The sequence below is a fragment of the Mauremys reevesii genome, linkage group 25 (assembly GCF_016161935.1).
Source record: "Mauremys reevesii isolate NIE-2019 linkage group 25, ASM1616193v1, whole genome shotgun sequence".
NCBI lineage: Eukaryota > Metazoa > Chordata > Testudines > Geoemydidae > Mauremys > Mauremys reevesii.
The window spans coordinates 3,728,180-3,746,187 of NC_052647.1; the positions used below are offsets into that span (position 1 = coordinate 3,728,180).

Consider the following 18,008-nt stretch of genomic DNA (forward strand, 5'->3'; position numbering starts at 1 on the left):
GTCTCTGTGGAGTATGACAGACCCTACGTGGAGCACAAACCCAATAGGTTTCTGATGAAGGTCGGACCCCACAATGTTCAAGTGGGTTTGATAGTCAAAAAAAGATTTAAAAAATGAGCTGTATCTTCCTAGTTGTTGTTGCTGTACAGAGTCCCCAGTACTGCCTTGTGCCGACATTAAAGAAGGGTAGGTTAGAGCTGGACATTCAGAAACAGGGCCAGATTCTCAGCTGATGTAAATCAGTATAATTCCATTGACTTCAGTGAAGCTACACCGATTTACATCAAGTTAGGATCAAGTCCAGACTCTCTTATTATGCAGGAAAAGTTTATATTCACATTAAACCCAGTCTTCTGATGTGCTGAACCGTTTTCTGAGATGCTAAGTACCCTCAGCTCCCATTAAAGTCAAAAGGAATTGGGAGTGCTCAGCATCTCACTCCTGGTGGGTTGACTGACCCTGAATAAAAATGCCAGCAGGGTACATAATATGATACTTTCTGTTGGTCCAGCAAAGAACGTTGGCGTAGGTCCCATTTAGCTTTGAAAGCCCAGGTATGTTACAGCTTGGCAGAGCAGGGGTTTTTGAAGGACTGATTGCAAAGGAGATTCCTGGGACGAGTCTTCTTGCTAACCTAGCTGACATCATGTTTTGCCTCCTGCTTCATAGGAAACACAGAGAATTCCCTGGACCACGCGCGGTGGGAGCACATGCTGCTTCAGGTACAAGATGGCTTTCAGCTGTATTGTCATAGCCCTCCCTCCCCCCTCCAAATGTATCAGCTGGGGAAAATATTAATGATAAACTATTCATTATAAGCAGAGCTGGTCAAACCATTTCATTTTGTTCAGTGAAAACTGGCCTTTTTTATTTTCATGGGACATTTTCTATTTTTTTTTTTTCACAAAACAAAACCCAACCCAACCGGAAAATGTTCAGTTGAAACTGAAGTTGATTTTTTGGGGTTTTTTCATTTGCTTTCCTGTTTGTCTCCTTCCCCCTGCCCCCCTAACCCCCCCTCCGGCTTTTTCAGTCACAAAGTGGAAGAGGGGAGGAAAGGCCTGGGAACGAGGGATAAAGGGAAGGAAAGGGGGAAAACAAAGAACTGAATAATGGTCATTTTTGATTTTGAAAAGCAAAATATTTTTGTTTCTTTCACTTTTCATGTGTGTGTTGAAAAATCAAGAAAACAAAAAAAATTCCACTTGTTTTGTGAAATGGACTTACCATTGTTCAACCAGTTATAAATAACTCTGCGTTACCACTGGGAACAACACACAACTTAACCAGAAAACCAGCATGCTCATGGTGCTAATGCACCACTGGGGGACATCGAAAGGATTCTTTTTTTCTCTTTGCCACTCAAAAGAAAATTTGCTGTGAGAAACCCCAAAAGGAAAAGAGACAAGACAGGGTTTGGTGACTGTATCTCAGGGAGAAGCCTTTCTGCTCAGAAAGAGCTCTTTGCAGCCTCGTGTAAATCCAGACAAGGAACATTTTGGTGGCAAGTGCTGAAAATGAACGCCCCAGAAGGTTTGCAGTTCCATTTGGGGTTGGATTACACTCTAGAGTTCCCCATTCCAGATCCAGCCTCCTTTGAAATTCTTTGGGCTAAAAAATCAACTAAGATTAGGTTTTCTTGTGAGGTTTCTGATATTTCCTGGCTGCTGTTCAAAATTCGGGCCTGAAACAGCAAAGTGCTGAGAGTTACTAACCTCTGGCTGACTTCAATGGGAGTTGAGGGTGTGACCCTGGGTCCTTTGGGTGCCAACTGGCTGAGGCCACAGGATTCCCTGGATCTGATCTCTATATAATCAAAGGGTGTCATGTAAAGCCTTTACTGGATACCCGTGCCACACGGCTCATCATAATCATTGCACAGTGACTGGATGGATAATATATAAGGTGTTATGGTTCCATACTGAAATTGATGCTTTTAAGGTCTGAGTTGGGGCTGGTCACCAGAAAATGATAAACAAGTTTCTTTCAGGCAGCAGATGCTTATCTGCCTGAATGGCTGTATGTAGATTGAGTAATTATTCACAGTGGATGCTAATCAATAGAGGAAAATTCTAATCAAGTGATTGTGAAGTCTCCAGAGGACATTTGATACAAGAAAAACAAACAAACAATAGGGGGTACCCTGCTTACAAATGAAGAGAATGGATGCTTGGAACCCTATCTGGAGGTCCAGAGGTATCTGGCACCAGGTATCCTTCACCTATTGGACGAACTGCCAGCTGGCTTTTCTTATGAATGGAGGATGACCTTTGGTCTGGGTGTTTCATGCTGGGAGAAAGATTTGGGGGAGCTATCCTTTGTGAGACAGGGGAATGTTTGGTTATCTAAGTTTAAGCTCTAGAAGTGTGTTATGATTTTATTTTTACGTAACCATTTGTTTACATTTATTTTACTTGCTGCTTCTCAACTCTCTGATCTTTGTCAATTGAACTCTGCTTGTTTTCACTATAAATGTATCTAAGTGTGTGAAATGGAGCGGTGACGCTGAGGTGAAACTGGTAAGGTGGTGTGTAGCAAACCTATGAATTCTGTGAGTGTCCAGTGGAACAGGGGCTGGACATTGTGGGGCTGCAGAGAGGGCTCGGCGGTTGGACCGTACCGATTGCTTATCTGTAGAAGGATAGTGGAACCTGAATGGCGTGAGAAGGGCGTGCTTGTATTTCCTGTGGCTGGCAGAGCACAGAGAAGTCTTCCTCCATGCTAAGGGCAGGTGGTAGTGAGGTACCTCACAACCCTGGAGACCCTCAGGAGGTGGCATAAAGGGTCCATAGCACTTCAGAGAAGGTGCCTGGTCCTTCGTAGTCCAGGGCCCTTTGTTCAAAGTTTACTAGGCCCATCCTCCATCCACTATAAAATCACTCCTCAATGGTCAGATTTCTTGGCTCCATCTCATTCTCCAATTCACTGTCCATCTGGGTTTGGGGACTGAGAGGAGTCATCAGACAAAGGTTAAAGAACAACAGCAGAAGAAGTCTGGGTTGTCGATGTTTATAGTTCTCAATAGGGAAATAACCTTCCCATGACACCTGAATATTGGAAAGTTTACAAGAGAGAACAAGGAAGGGAAAAAACCACCAAACAAATAAACAAACAACCCCCACAACAACCCCCAAATTCTTGCAATTAACTATCTGCTTTAACTCTTCTTTTACACTCAGTTCCTAAGAACATCTCTGGCGATGATAGACGACAGTGCCTGGAGCAGCCAGATAAGCCTTGAGTTGAACCAGCAGATGGCCAGCTATACCAGCCCCTCCCGTGAGAAGGTTTGTTCTCTGTTAAGGCTTAGTTTCTAGTTAATTTCCCTTGAAATTCTGATTGGGGGGCTGCATAAGGCTTCTCTCAAGGCTTCATTACTTTATATTTTATTCTCCATATAAAATTTGTTTTTACTTGTTCCCTACTCTCTTGCCCCCCTGCCCTTCCAATATTTGCTTGGACAGGCTGCTTGTCTGTGCTGCATTGTTGGTTCTCTGGCTGGGCTAGATGATGGGATGTTTCTGCAGTATGGGTGCTTGGACTTGGCTATCTTGTTCTTTCCTGAGTGTTGCTGAGCTGGGTCTGTACTGACTGGCACGTTCTGTTACTGTATCTCAGTGCCGGTCTCTTTCTTTCAGAGTTTCCTGTATAAGGCGCTAGGAACGTCCTTAGCAGTTTGTCAGGACCTGGGCCACGTTAAATCCCAGCTTCATAAATTTTTGACAGCAACAGATTATATGGAAGCCCCTGAGAGACAGGTGAGGACTCTGTCCTTCTCTCCACTTTACCAAGTAATCTCTGAATGCTCCCTGTGGGGCTCAGCTCTGAGCTGGCCTGGGACAGATGCCATTTCGCTTCATATCCTCTTCATTGCTGTTTCACTCAGCCCCCGCTGCCCATGGGTCTGACGCCTGACTGGCGCTTTACACCACTTCAGCTGAAAGGAAGGGACTCGTGGGTTAGATCCTAACCAGTATTTTTCTTGGGTGACAGAGAGTCATTTCCATCCTCGCATTCTGTGCTGAGAGCCACTTGGACCTCACCCTGAACGCACTTCAGGAGTTTGGGGCTGCAATGAGCAAGGTGAAGATTTCTGGGTTCATCAGCCGCCTGAAGGTAAAGGAGCCAGGGGCTTCTCTCCAACTTCCCCTCCCTCTAAAGCAGGGGCAGCAGCCCCGGGGTAGTGTCTGCTCTGCTCAGTTCGCATTGTTCTACATGATGCCTGCAGTTAAGCAGAGTGGAGCACAATCTGGAGCTGCGGTTCTCTCAAATGATTTTTATCATCTGATGTCTCATGGCTTGAGCGCCCCTCCCATGCACGATGTGTGGGAACTACCTCAGTGGCTTGCATGGAAAAGCATTTAAGGTATTTTTAGCGTTTTTTTTTTAAAATCCCAGTTATTAGCTGGAAATGAAGAGGGGTTGCAAGCAACATGTGCCAACCAACCTGCTTTAGGTAGACCACCAGTGGGCTACGGATTACAATTATGGAACCTGTGATTTAGAGCAGTGGTTCTCAACCTGTCCAGATTAGTGTGCCCCTTTCAGGAGTCTGATTTGTCTTGTGTACCCCAAATTTCACCTCACTTAAAAACTACTTACAAAATCAGGTATAAAATTATTAAAAAGTGTCATAGCACATTATTATTGAAAATTGCTTATTTTCTCATTTTTACCATATAATTATAAAATAAATCAACTGGAATATAAATATTGTACTTGCATTCTTTGTAGTCTGCTGTAAAACTAGGCAAATATCTAGATGAGTTGATAAACCCCCTGGAAGACCTCTGCAGACCCTCAGGGGTACACAAGTAGCCCTGGTTGAAAACCACTGATCTAGAGGCTAGAGCAGGAGACTAGGCCTCTGGGCTTCCACTGCTGGCTCTGCCATTTACTCACTGTGCAGCCTTAGGCAAGACATTTAGCGCCTGATCTTGTACCTACCAGTGTCAATGACTAAGCTCCCGTGTACTTCACTGCTGTAGGTTCAGCATTTTAGGCTCTGTGTGTCAGAGTTACCTAGTGGGAATGATGGAGATACTAATATCTCCACACCTCACAGTTATTATATTGCTTAAATACTTTTTGCAAGTGGTTTGAGATCTTTGGCTGAAAAGAGCTTTGCAAGTGCAAGCTGCTATTGCTGCTGTGAGGAATTCCTCGGTCAGCAGCAGATCAGAATTCCAAAGCAAAAGGAATCAGAAGAACTTTCTGATTGACTAGGACTACTACCATGGGAGAAGAGGCAAGACTCGCAGCACCCTGATGCTGACCTACAGCAGCGTGGCTGTCCATGCTCCAAAAGACCAGCTTCTCTCCCGGGTAGAGGCAGACATCACGGGGAACATCCTTCTCCATTACAGAGCCAGTTGTCAGGTAAGAGCTTTTGCATGATAAGTGTCACATAACTCAAATTTAAGACTGTAATGGACGGAGTGTGAGCTGTCACATGTTGTATCATTTTTGTTGCTCTTCTTTGTATTTTCTCTAGGTTTTTCTATATTCTTCTGAAATTCTGTAGACCCCAGCTACACAGTAATTCAGATGCAGTGACACTCAGGCTATTCAGAATAACACTCTAACTCCCCTCATATGGATGTGTATCTAGCTCTATCTTTTGCTACCCAAGAGAGACTAGTGCTAGCCTGTATGTAGTTGATTTGCTGTCATGCTGTTTCTTGGACTCACTACTTCCCTTACCTCTTATCTGTCTTCTTGTTTGTCTTTGTGCTCCGTTATTTCTGTTCCCCAGGTGCCTGACTGCTGGTCCTGACTCTCATCTCAGTGCCACCTCTTCACGTCACTTTGCCATTCAGTTCTGCCTTGTCTAACTGAGACTCCCACTTAGGCATTGCCAAAAACAGTTGAACCAAACTGAGATCTTCCAGTAGTTCACAAATGCAAATATTACGGAGGATGGCCCCTGATATTGACCTCTGGAAAACACCCCCTCTGGATACCTTTCCTGCCTTTTGGAAGATTTAACAATAGTGATTTCTCTCTGCTCTATAGTCACCAGCCAGGACATTTTGAGGTTGTGTGTTATGTGGGACTATCTACATTGCTAATAGCTGTTTTGCATTTTGTTTTTCAGGTGCTGGGCATCACTGTTGCGAACAAGGTACATTCTAAATAATCTGCCCTCTGCTTTTGCGTTTTCTATACACAAGTTGCTTGTTTAAATTGCACGAAGCTTGGTTTCCTTGCTACATCAAGCAGGAGTCCTGGCTGCTCTGGTGTAAGTGGACCTGGATTTATTTGATGAACCTGGGTTTTCTCTTCTTCTGAGGTGGGTGTAGAGCCAGAGTCCACTACCTTCTGGGGTCTGGGGACACCTCTCTCCTTCCCTGAGGCTAGATTTAATTCCTGATCTTTATCGTCTGGACTCTGGTTCTTTTCTCTCAGTTTCTCATCTACATACTCTTGTTTCTCCTTCTGGATTATGTAGGACATGAACCTAAAATTAACCCTCATCCACAATGTCATGGAGATTAGCTGTGCCATCTTGGAGACCAGAGACTCCCAGGAGTTCAAATTCTCATACAAACTGGAGCTCCTTGGCTACATGCTGGTGAGTGATTAGGAGCTTTGAGGACTGAAGTACAGGAGAGTTTGTTGTAATGTATTGAGACTGGTTTTCCAGGGAGATGATATTTTATCCATTGGCTGTGACTGTACTACTGCAGTCTCATGAGCAACCTGCATGGCACCCAGAATGCTGGGTCCACTCTGAGCTTGGCAGGGATGCTGACATATTGTGGGCTGTAACTGGAAGGAATGGCTTGTGTCTTGTGAGTTCTCTTTCTGTCCTCTGTATAGCCTGCAGATGGCCCTACGGTCCATTGCTGAGGCAGAGAGCCTGCTGGGCACGGCGTCTGTTTATTCCAGGTCTGGCATATGGCCCTGTTTCAGGGTGTGAGAGGAAGGCCTCTCTGCCTTTCAAATCCATTTCCCATTTTTGATGTCCCTCTTCATGCATTTCAGGACTTCATTAAACAGGAACCACTGGATTCCCTGGCATCTCCAGTTCGCTACAAGGCAATTCTTGCCATTGGACATCTGAGGTAGGCTATTTTCTGCCATATTTCCTGGCACTGTGATGCCTTCTTATTTGTTAATTCATGAGTGTCAGCTTGGGAGCAGTTTAATGCCTGCAGGGTTTGGCTCACCAGGAGGGGGCAAGTGGGGCAATTTTCCCTAGGCCCCCACGAGAGTTTTTTTTCAGGGCCCCTAGAGCGGGGTCCTTCACTCCGGGGGCCCTGGAAACTCTCACGGGGCCCAGGCCCCCGGAGCTTCTTCTGCTCCGGGTCTTCGGCAGCAATTCGCCCTGACTCCTCTGGCCGTGGCCGTGTGGCTCCCATGCTGCTCACAGCAGGACTTTAATTCTTAAGGATTTGAATGTGTCCATTTGGGGGTTTGTGCTTGAAAGACACAAGATTGGAGGTTGGTGGGGCATGCAGTACAATGGAGCAGAGGTTCAGATGGGGAGGGAGGTGTCTGGCTAGCTGGCAGGGGGAAGGAAGCTTGTGGGTTTCTCTAAAAAGGAGACTTGATGTTTTAGCTTTACTTCTAGATGAGCCAATACTTAAGAGAGGTGCAAAGTGAAGGGTTGTTCGCATTTGGGGTTCTAGATTGGGACAATCTCTAGTCATTGGACCCATTTCTTTCACTTGGAGGTGGTACTGAGTCTAATGCATGACTTTTCTCTCTATCTTTCTTCTGCCAGCAAACTCAAACCATCTCTGACCATGGAGGAAAACCGTGAACTCCTTGATCAGTGCTTCAAAAGTTTATTTCCCCTTCCTCCCTTGGAGAAGATGAAAGAGGAATGCGAGACAGCAAAGGATGCTCTGCATATACAAGTACGTGACGACAATTCTCCTCTGGCACCATCCACTGTATTTCTGCCCAGCAGACACTGGGTGATGGCAGTCACACATGGCCTCCCTGGCAAGTTTATGGTTAGCTTTCCCCGGCCCCCACACACAAATGATCTGTACTGAGCCTCACTCCTTCTCTTCCGGTTTCAGTCAATCTACGTGAGGTCCTTTGAAGCCCTTTGCAAGCTAATGGAGACATTGCTGGAGGAAGCACCAACCGCAGACTGGTTCCAGGAAATGTTTGAAGTGAGTAGACCATTGAACCATGGTGGAGATTGTTTCTTGTGTTACAGCAGGGAAGAGTCAGAGATTTAGGGGGTCAAGCTTCAGTTGTGGAGGAATTTTCCACAACGGAGTGAATTTTAGGGAGAGAGCACCAAATTCTTCCTGGAATAAGCGGGCATGTGCCCCATTGAAATCCACGGAAGCTGTGCCATTTTATGCCAGGGCTGGATTGGCACCAAGTTCTTATAGTGTTGTTGACACTACTTGGAGTGGCAAGAAAATCACCACTGCAGTAGCCAAATCCAAGAGAACCAGTTGAAACTGATCACTTCTTCTAAGAGGAATTCATGAATATTGAGTTAAGCCCTGTGTATGGAAACTCATTCAGAACAAACTTGCTGTTCCTCAGACATGAACAGAATATCGTGAAGAGCTGAGGGGTGGGGAGTTTGATGCATCTTCAGTATAAAAGTGAAGTTATAAAAGGAGCTCGGCTGGGGGAACTTCTCTGCTCTTATTCAAATTAATAAAAAGAAATGCTCCTCTCTGTCATTTTGCCACTCAATGTGGGAGAAGTTGCCCAGGAAACAGACCACAGCAGCAGACATCAAACAGCATGCAATGTGCTAGACAGCTCCCATCAGACAGTCTACAGCAGACATCACATACACGGGCCCAGATTAATCTCTTGTGTAACTCCTTTGGCTTCAATCGAGCTACAGTACACCAGAGGTGAATCTGGTCCCTGGGACTTGTCTAATGGAAGAGCCCCTTAGATATAGGTGTAATTCCTTTGCTACATGGAGGTCAGATGCTTTGGAGAGGGATTTTAGTGACAATTAAACCTGTTTAAGAGGAACTTTTGGGAGGGATTTTCTGGTACTAACTCTGTCCATTCCCCTGCTCTACCAACAGCTCCTAAGGACATGGTTCAGTTCAGAGAAGGAGTGGGAGAGAGAGAGGGCCTTGCAGGCCAGCACCCAGCTGCTGACTGTCTATCAAGAGACAGTTCATAGCACAGTGAGTATAGCCGTACTCTTCCTTGAGCTGACTTCCCTGCTTACATCAGAACTGACACTCAACGCAAATGCATGAAAAACTCTTCCAGGACAGCAGCTGGGATCTCAAGGTGACGAACATCCCTCTGCTTCCGTAAGAGAGAGGTTTACACAACAGTGCTGTGACCACACTGCGGGCAGACTGCAAGAAGTAGAGGGAGACAACCCCCAAACTGATGGCTTATTCTATCATTAGATTCACCAAGTCAACAACAAAAGAGCTTCCACCCTAGTTAACAAGATGCCAAACATGGTCCCCTTTTGGCATTCCAGACCTTGGCTCCCATCTAAACGTCCACATCTTGGAAGAGGGGGGAGGGGTAGCTCAGTGGTTTGAGCATTGGCCTGCTAAACCCCAGGTTGTGAGTTCAATACTTGAGGGTGCCATTTAGGGAACTGGGGTAAAAATATGTCTGGGGATTGGTCCTACTTTGAGCCAGGGGTTGGATTAGATGACCTCCTGAGGTCCTTTCCAACCCTGACATTCTATGTCTAATAGAGTGAGGGGTTACTGGAAACCTGATTTGCCATATGTGGGGTTCACTGATCATAAAGGAGCAGATGCTTATCCCCAGGTCAATGTGAATCTCAGGTCTTCCCCAAATATCACACTGTCAGCCAATCCTTAATAACTAAATCTAAGATTTATTGTTAAAAGAAAGAAGAGAGTTACAAATGGTTAAAAGATCAATATCCAGACAAGTGACTTTCAATGTTCATAGTTCAGGATCACAACAGTGATGGAATAAACTGCTGGTTTGTAAAAGTCTCTCTGGAATCATCCCAACAGATCAGAATCCAAAGGCAGCTTAGATGTAAAGTCTGTTAGTTTTTCCAGGCATTTTCCAGGTTCTTCCAAATGATTATTTGGAAGATCTCTGTCCTATGGCTTACACTGTCCCTGTTCAACGTTTAAGCAGACTAGAGATGATAGGATCAGGCCCGAGCCTTCTCGTGTAGAGCTATTCTACCAGGCTGACAAGCCTACCTCACAGAAATTGTCACAGAAGGCCCTTCCCCCAATGCAGATGGCCTCTTGTACTTTGCTTTGAAGATAATCTTCTATTTCCTGTGCATACACAGTAAACTAGTTACATTCATTCACATAAGGTAATTAGCCATTCTTCCATTATAACACAGAAAGTTAAGCTGAAGATAATGTAGAAATGATTGGTTTCCTGAAGTGTCTTACATCTTTGATTTTAAGGTTAACTGAACACCTTGCACACATAATTAAGGCAATTAAGCCATGAAAGGAATTAGCATCCACAAGCTAATTTAGTTACATTGTGAAACTTCTAACCAGGTATAGATAATCACAGACAAGTACACTTAGCATCTCTTGTTCATTTTTGAATGAGTTGATGATTGCTAGTCTAATACATCTCTTTGAAATTCACATGCAAGTGAACTGTCTTGATACAGTAGAAGTGCCTCTTGTTAAGTTATTATGGGTCATACACAGGTTGACTGGTCTGCCAGTGTCACAAAAATGCATTCTTGGTTCTTATGCTCCCAGGATGCTAAAGCTGAATTTCTATGCAATCAGCTAAGAACATAAACCATAACAGTGGCTATCCTGGATCCCCCAGAAGAATGGTTCATCTACCCAGTATCCTGTCTTCTGACAGTGGTGGGTGCCAGATGCATCAGAGGGAATGAACAGAACAAGGCAATTGTCAAGTGAACCATCCCCTGTTGGACAGTCCCAGCCCCAGCATCTGGCAGTCAGAGGTTTAGAGACATCCAGATCATGGGGTTGCATCCCTGACCATGTTAGCTAATAGCCAGAGATGGACCTATCCTCCGTGAACTCATCTAATTTTTTTTTGAACCCAGTTATACTTTTGGCCTTCACAACATCTCCCTGGCAATGAGTTCCACAGGTTGACTGCATTGTGTGAAAAAATGCTTCCTTTTTTTGTTTTAAACCTGCTGCCTATTAATTTCATTGGGTGACCCCTTGTTCCTGTGATATGTGAAGGGCTAAATAACACTTCCTTATTGACTTTCTCTACACCAGTCATGATTTGATAGATCTCTACCATAGTCCCTCTTAGTCGTCTCTTTTCCTAGCTGAAAAGTCCCTGTCTTTTTAATCTCTCCTTGTACGAGAAGTTGTCCCATACGCCTAATAATTTTTGTTACTCTTCTCTGTATTTCTTCCCGTTCTAACATATCTTTTGTGAGATGAGATGAGCAAAACTGCACTCAGTATTCAAGGTGTGGGGGTCCTGTAGATTTCTATAGTGGCATAATCATATTTACTGCCTTATTATCGATCCCCTTCCTAATGGTTCCTAACATGTTGTTAGCGTTTTTGACGGCAGGTGGAGCAGATGCTTTCAGAGAACTGTACACAATGACTCTGAGGTCTCTTCTTTGAGTGATAACAGCTAATTTAGACCCCATCTGTTTGTATGTACAATTGGGATTATATTTTCCAATGTGCGTTACCCAGGTCAGAACAGGAATCAGGGGCACAATGTTACCAGACGTGCCCGTTACTTTGGGGAGGCTCATTAATTAGGGTTACTCTTCTGTGCGGGGGAGGGGCGGTTCTGTAATTCTATTACTGTGTTGCTTATGTCACTTGTGTGTTCTACTCCTTCCTTCTACAAGACCCCTCCCAATGGAGCTCTCCTGCAGGACTAGGTTCCCCAGGGCTAATAACTAGAACTAGATGAACATGCGCACACACTAGCACAGCAAGTCAATCAGCTGATCCCCTCATAGGTCCCTGTGTTCAGTGGGCTGGGTTAAGCAGCACTGTCAAGCTGGTACCCTTATGCGCCCCTGGTCTCAACAGGCTGGGTTCAGCAGCACTTTCAGCTGCTCCCTGCCCCCACTTATGTGCCGCAAGTTTAACACATTCCTATCACACTTTCACATTACAATTGTACTGGTAGTAACCCACTTGATGAGCAAACCCCACAGTATTTTGGGGCACTACAGGGATCTTTAGCTTAGGTACAAGAAGCGTCACTGCAGAGTAAATGGGGGAAGCTAAAAACACAAAAGAGTAAAATTCAGAGAGAGAGAGAGAGAGAGAAGCAACCAGCTGACCCATAACAGTTATTGATTGAATCATAGTGATAACCACACCAGGAGGGCTAAACAAACATAACAGCTACATTTTAAAGGTTAATACCTGAGGTAGGAAAGAAAACAGAGAGAGAGAGAGATGGATCTCACCCACTCCATGAGGCTTGAACTGGTCGGGGTTCCCAGGTGATGGTGGTAGCTCAGGGTCCTGAGTGCTGGAGACAGGCAGAGCCCCCAGCACGATCAGTCAGGAGATGGAATCCCAGTGGAAATGATGCAGAGTTTGGGTCTATACATCAGAACCCTTACCTGGGCATACGTAGGGGTTTTGTAGAGAAAATACAATGGTTCAAGGGAGAACACTAGATTTGTTTATGGGTAAACTGATGGCTCAAGGGTTTTCTTTAGGCTAGACAATAGGAGCTGATCACTCTTGGCTATGGGTGTTGTTTTCTTCCAGGGAGCTCACAAGGCAACTAGGCTGCTTCAGTATTTTGGGATATGAGTCAAAGATTTATTACTTGAATTGGTCTGATAATTGCTGAGCTGGGTGTGTGCACGCATAGGTTCATTAGCATCTGGAGCAGGGATTCCCATGATTCAGTGCGTCCCTGCTTTCTGGTCCCAGAGTTCAGTGCAGTTCTCTGTTCTTCATTCTTTATGCTATACCCTATACCTTCTTTAATGCAGTTGAAGCTAGGGGAGTTGTCTCTGATCTTCATTCTGTATGCAAATGGAGATGTCTTAATCTTGTCACCCTTGTCAGGAGGCCTCTAGGTGTGTCTCCCCAAACCCTTCATTGTTCTCTGCAAGCCTTTTCTCTGATCGGTTTTGGTTCAAACAGAGATGGGGGTTGGGGGTGTCCTTCATGAGTCACACAAGCTAGATACTGTGCCCTGGTCCGCCCAAAACACAGAGCTGACTGGTATCAACAATAAAGATGGCAAGTGAAGTCTAGTACTGCTGGAGAACGTTCATTCTTCATTCTTTTTTAATTAGACTCAGGAAACTTTTCATCAGTTTGGATCTCTGATTGGAGCAATAGCACCATACAGCTGTGATTCACTGGCCACATCTCGTCAGTGGGTGGTTGACTGTATCAGCTGCCTTCTCTGTATACAAGGTGAGGAGACCATTAGCAGGTATAAGTAATTCTTCACCTTCTTTCACTGTTGTATTGTCCATTTTCTGCCTGTCTAGTTCTTTCTGTCCTGTCTGTTGGCACTTAGATAACAGAGTTGTGGGCATCTTGTAAATAGCTCATTAGAAGAGAAGATTATGATGTGTAAAGAGTCTAGCACACTTCTGGGAACTGTACAAATAATAAATGGTCTGCACCAGGTAGATAACTGCTCAGTTCCTTAGGGCTTCTCTACACAGGGACACTGAGGAGAGTTAATCCAAATGAACTAAAGGTGTAAATTTTAAGGTGGCATTAAACACGTGTGGATGCTCTGATTCTGAATTAAAATGGCCCTTCTTAATTTTAGTGAATTACATGAATTAAACTAACCTGAAATAAGGCCCCTTTAATTCTAAATAAGTGTATCCCCAGAGGTGTTTAATGAAGTTTAACTAATGCAGTTTGAAAATGAATTTGGATTAGCTTTCTTGACTATCTCCATGTAGACAAGCCCTTGGTACTAACCATTTTCCTTCTCTTTACCCTGCCACTGGCTGTATTGGAGGGGTTTCCTGGAATAATTCTTTAAACAAAAAGTTCTTGCAGCAGCCCTCTGTCATGAGCAGTCAAAGCTATTGGAGTAAGTGTAGGCCATTTTCCCCTTTGTGAAAGAGTGGGACGGGGTAGGCAACCTATGGCACGGGGGCCGAAGGCGGCACTCAAGCTGATTTTCAGTGGCACTCACACTGCCCAGGTCCCAGTCTGGAGGGCTCTGCATTTTAATTTAATTTTAAATGAAGCTTCTTAAACATTTTAAAAGCCTTATTTACTTTACATACAACAAGAGTTTAGTTATATATTATAGACTTATTGAAAGAGACCTTCTCAAAACGTTAAAATGTCTTACTGGCACGCGAAACCTTAAATTAGAGTGAATAACTGAAGACTCGGCACAGCACTTCTGAAAGGTTGCCGACCCCTGGAGTAGGATGTTCTTTTCACCTAATGGTTAGATGTAAAGGGATAAAGCTTGGTTGTCATTTAAGGCCATTTCCAATTAGGGCGACCAGAGAGCAAATGTGAAACACTGGAACAGGGGGTGGGGGGTAATATGAGTCTATATAAGAAAAAGACCCCAAAATTGGGACTGTCCCTATAAAATCGGGACATCTGGTCACCCTATTTCTAATTATTATTAATCAGTCCTAAAAACCAGTGTTGGTGATTCAGAAACAGAATAAGGGACTCCAGTCTTTGACTGTACAACATAGAAATCCCAGCATTGTTTAGAAGTGACGGATGAGCCTGGGTTTCGTGCCGAAGGTTTTGTCCAGCCCCATCTCTTTTACAATGAGAGTTTGGTGGAGGGATTCACCTCTACATTGGAACCTCACAGCTACCTGCATGAGTTGTACTTGAATATGAGATTAGATGTAAATAGTGAGAGCAGAGATGCTACTGAAACTAGACATACCCAGAAAGCTGCTCCAAGCTGAATACGGTGCTTGTTCAATCCTGTATCAGTCACAAGAACATACCACTACTGTTAACTTTCAGACATTTAGGGTGTAATCCCAACTCCATTATAGTCAACAGGAGTTTTGCCATTGACTTTGATGGGGCCAGGATTTTACACTATGCTGATAACAGCCTAGCACATGGATCCTTCTGTATGAATGTCCATGCAGTAGAGGTTCAGTTTCATTAGTCATTACAGTACTTTTTCTCCTTTTCTCCACTCCAGGCCAGCCCATGAACCTGGGGTCAGCGGAGGAGGAGCTGAGATGTCTCTGTGACGAACTAACAACAGCTCCAGACCCTGAGGCTTTGTTTCAGGCATCTTCCAAAATGGCCAGGGTAACTGACTCAAAAAACTTGTGCGGATGTTCTAGTGACCAGGCACCCTTCATCTTACATTTACGCTTTCATGATGCCTTTCCGTACTTGGAGCAAGCGTTGGGCGCGGGGCATTCATTGCTAGTAACCAGCAAGATGCTTTTCATAATGTGTTCTATGAATGCCATGTAAATCCAGATTCCACAGAATGTTGCACGCCCATGAAAATGCACACGCAGATGCACACACATGTACCTATCCAGCCATCCATGAGAAAAAACTGTTAGTGGAACATCAAGCTGAGAACCCATCCAGTCTTCATTCTGTCACCTTGTGGGTTTGCCTTAGCCTATATTTGTGTGCATGCCTCTCTTGACTTAATTGTATATGTTGTAAAAAGATGCAGTGTATCTAAGAGAATACAAACTGGAAACTTACCTCCTGCATCTCCAGTACAATGTTGTGCTAACTGTGCAACAGAGGCTTTGCCTCAAACCTGATATCATTAGTGTAGAATACAAAAATGTAGTATATAGACTATGGAGAGAATTTTAATCCCAAATGGCTAGCTGGACATGAGGCTAATTAACAAATTGTTAATTAATCAGAGGGGTAGCCGTGTTAGTCTGGATCTGTAAAAGCAGCAGAGTGTCCTGTGGCACCTTATAGACTAACAGACATATTGGAGCATGAGCTTTTGTGAGTGAATACCCACTTCGTCGGATGCAATTTGCTGATGAATAGATCTTTTTCCATAGAGAGATTAGGCCTCCATTTTTACAAGTGCTGGAGCCAAACATCATTGCAGTCTCTCCTGTTTTTGCTTTGTTCCCAGGTTGTTAGTGAGTACTTTTCCCCAGAACAGGCCACAGACTTTATTGAGGCCACAGTGGAAGGTATGCTGTCTGCCAGCCCCACCTGTGCCACGGTAGCTGGACTGTGGATAAAGATCATCCTAAAGGAGTGTGGAGATGCCATGCTGGACCAGGTAAAACAGGAAACTGGAGAGGTTTTCTGCCTAAACTCTAGGCTTTTAGTTCTTTGCCCTCATGTGTAATGAACAAAAATCTTGCTGTTTCTCCCCCTTGGACATAGAGTCGATTCCATCTCTGTTCCCACCCTAAACTAGGCAATGGCAGAATCAATAGCAATAGACAGAGAGAATCCAAGGGAAAAGGAAGATGGTAGGTTATTTATTTGTCTGGCTTGTTGCCACAGTATTCAGCCAAGAAAGGCTTGAAAAAACAGACTCTGGGGAAAAGACAAGAAGACAGAATGACTGGCACTTGCAGGCATCCAGTTCTTAGGAGGCCTATGGCTAAGGACTACCTGGAGAAAAATAGCCCTGTAGTCATTCCCTGTGAGTCTGGAGCCTGGGCTCTGAGACCCACCCTCTTGCCAGGTTTCAGAGCCTGGGCTGCAGCCCGAGCAGGAACAGCTACACTTTTAGCCACATAGTGCAAGCCCCTCAGGCCCAGGTTGACCTGAGCTCTGAAACTCACTGCTGTGGGATTTTTTTGGTGTGTAGACGTACCCTTTAAGAATAGAAGAAGGGAGGGAGAAAACTATAGTGTCTTTGGGATCCACTATTTATATGCCTTATTCTGGAGCCCAGTGTGTTAGGGCTAGATGAAAGGAGCACTCCACAAATCGTCTATCAAGGCTGGTGAAAGGCCTCAGGACAGGGAACCCTCGAAGCAGAACTGCCACGTTTGCACAGTGTTTTGAAGATGTGAAGGGCTAGGAATGAATATGAGAGGTCGTCACCTGTTCATAGTCCCAGGCATTTGCACACTGTGTTTAAAGCACTTGCATATTTTGTGCTTGTGGTTGTTTATGAACTGTGCATCCTTCGAGGTAAATGGTCGCATTTGGCTGCTTAAATCACACCTGCAAAATCTGGGCAAGCAAAGCCTTCTTTTGTGCATGTCAGCTGGTTTATTTAATGCATAGCTGGGCACCACCACATTAAATTACCTGGTATGTACAGGGAAACCCCGCTTAGGGGCGGCTCCAGGCCCCAGCACGCCAAGCACTTGATTGGGGCGGCATACCACAGGGGGCGCTCTGCCAGTCGCCTGCGGGAGGTCCACCGGAGCCACGGGACCGGCAACTGGCAGAGCGCCCCCCGCTGCGTGCCACCGTGCTTGGGGCGGCGAAATGGCTAGAGCCGCCCCTGACCCTGCTATAATGCACCCCGCAATAACGCGAATTCGGGTATAACACGATTGTAAGGTGGCTCCGGCCGCCCCAGGCCAAAAAAAAAAAAAAAGTGGCTGGAGCGCCATGGAAGCACAAACTAAATAAATAAATAAAGCGGCTGGAGTGCTGCGGAAGCGCAAAAGAGAAAAAAAAACAAAGAGAGAGAGAGGCTTTGTGAAGGGAGAGAGGCTGGAGTGCCCCAGAAGGACAAATAAAAAGCAAAAAATGGAATGTGCCTTCCCCCACTGCCTCTTCCCACCTGCCCCCACTTACCCTTTTGGTGAGAAGAGCCACTCTCTCCCCGGCTGCTCCTCTCTCTTCCTCTGCCCCTTGCACATCTCCCCTGCTCTCCCCAAGTGTTTCCCTCTCTCACTGCATGGCTGAGAGCCCCTGCTGTTGGAGCTCCACCCTTTCAGTTACTGCTGTGGGCAGTTCACAAATGAAAGCAGTTTTCTGCCCAAGAGAAATCGACCGGCTTGAAACTGACCAGCTTGAAATGGTAGACCCCGCTATACTGTGACCCCGCATTTAGCACGATCCAATTTTTTGGACCCCGATCATCGTGTTATAGCGGGGTTTCGCTGTATGTGTGTGTGTCAGTGTTAATTTTTACAGCCAAGTGTGGGCAATTGTTGT

The 18,008-nt window shown here is 45.1% G+C and overlaps 1 long non-coding RNA gene across 1 annotated transcript; it reads left to right on the forward strand.

The window, feature by feature from the left end:
- The first annotated feature begins 7,805 nt into the window (after positions 1-7,805).
- Positions 7,806-9,082, forward strand: LOC120390928. Its single transcript, XR_005591179.1, has 3 exons — positions 7,806-7,865; positions 8,034-8,129; positions 9,024-9,082. It is a non-coding gene; the product is annotated as an uncharacterized LOC120390928 (long non-coding RNA).
- The last annotated feature ends 8,926 nt before the right edge of the window (positions 9,083-18,008 follow it).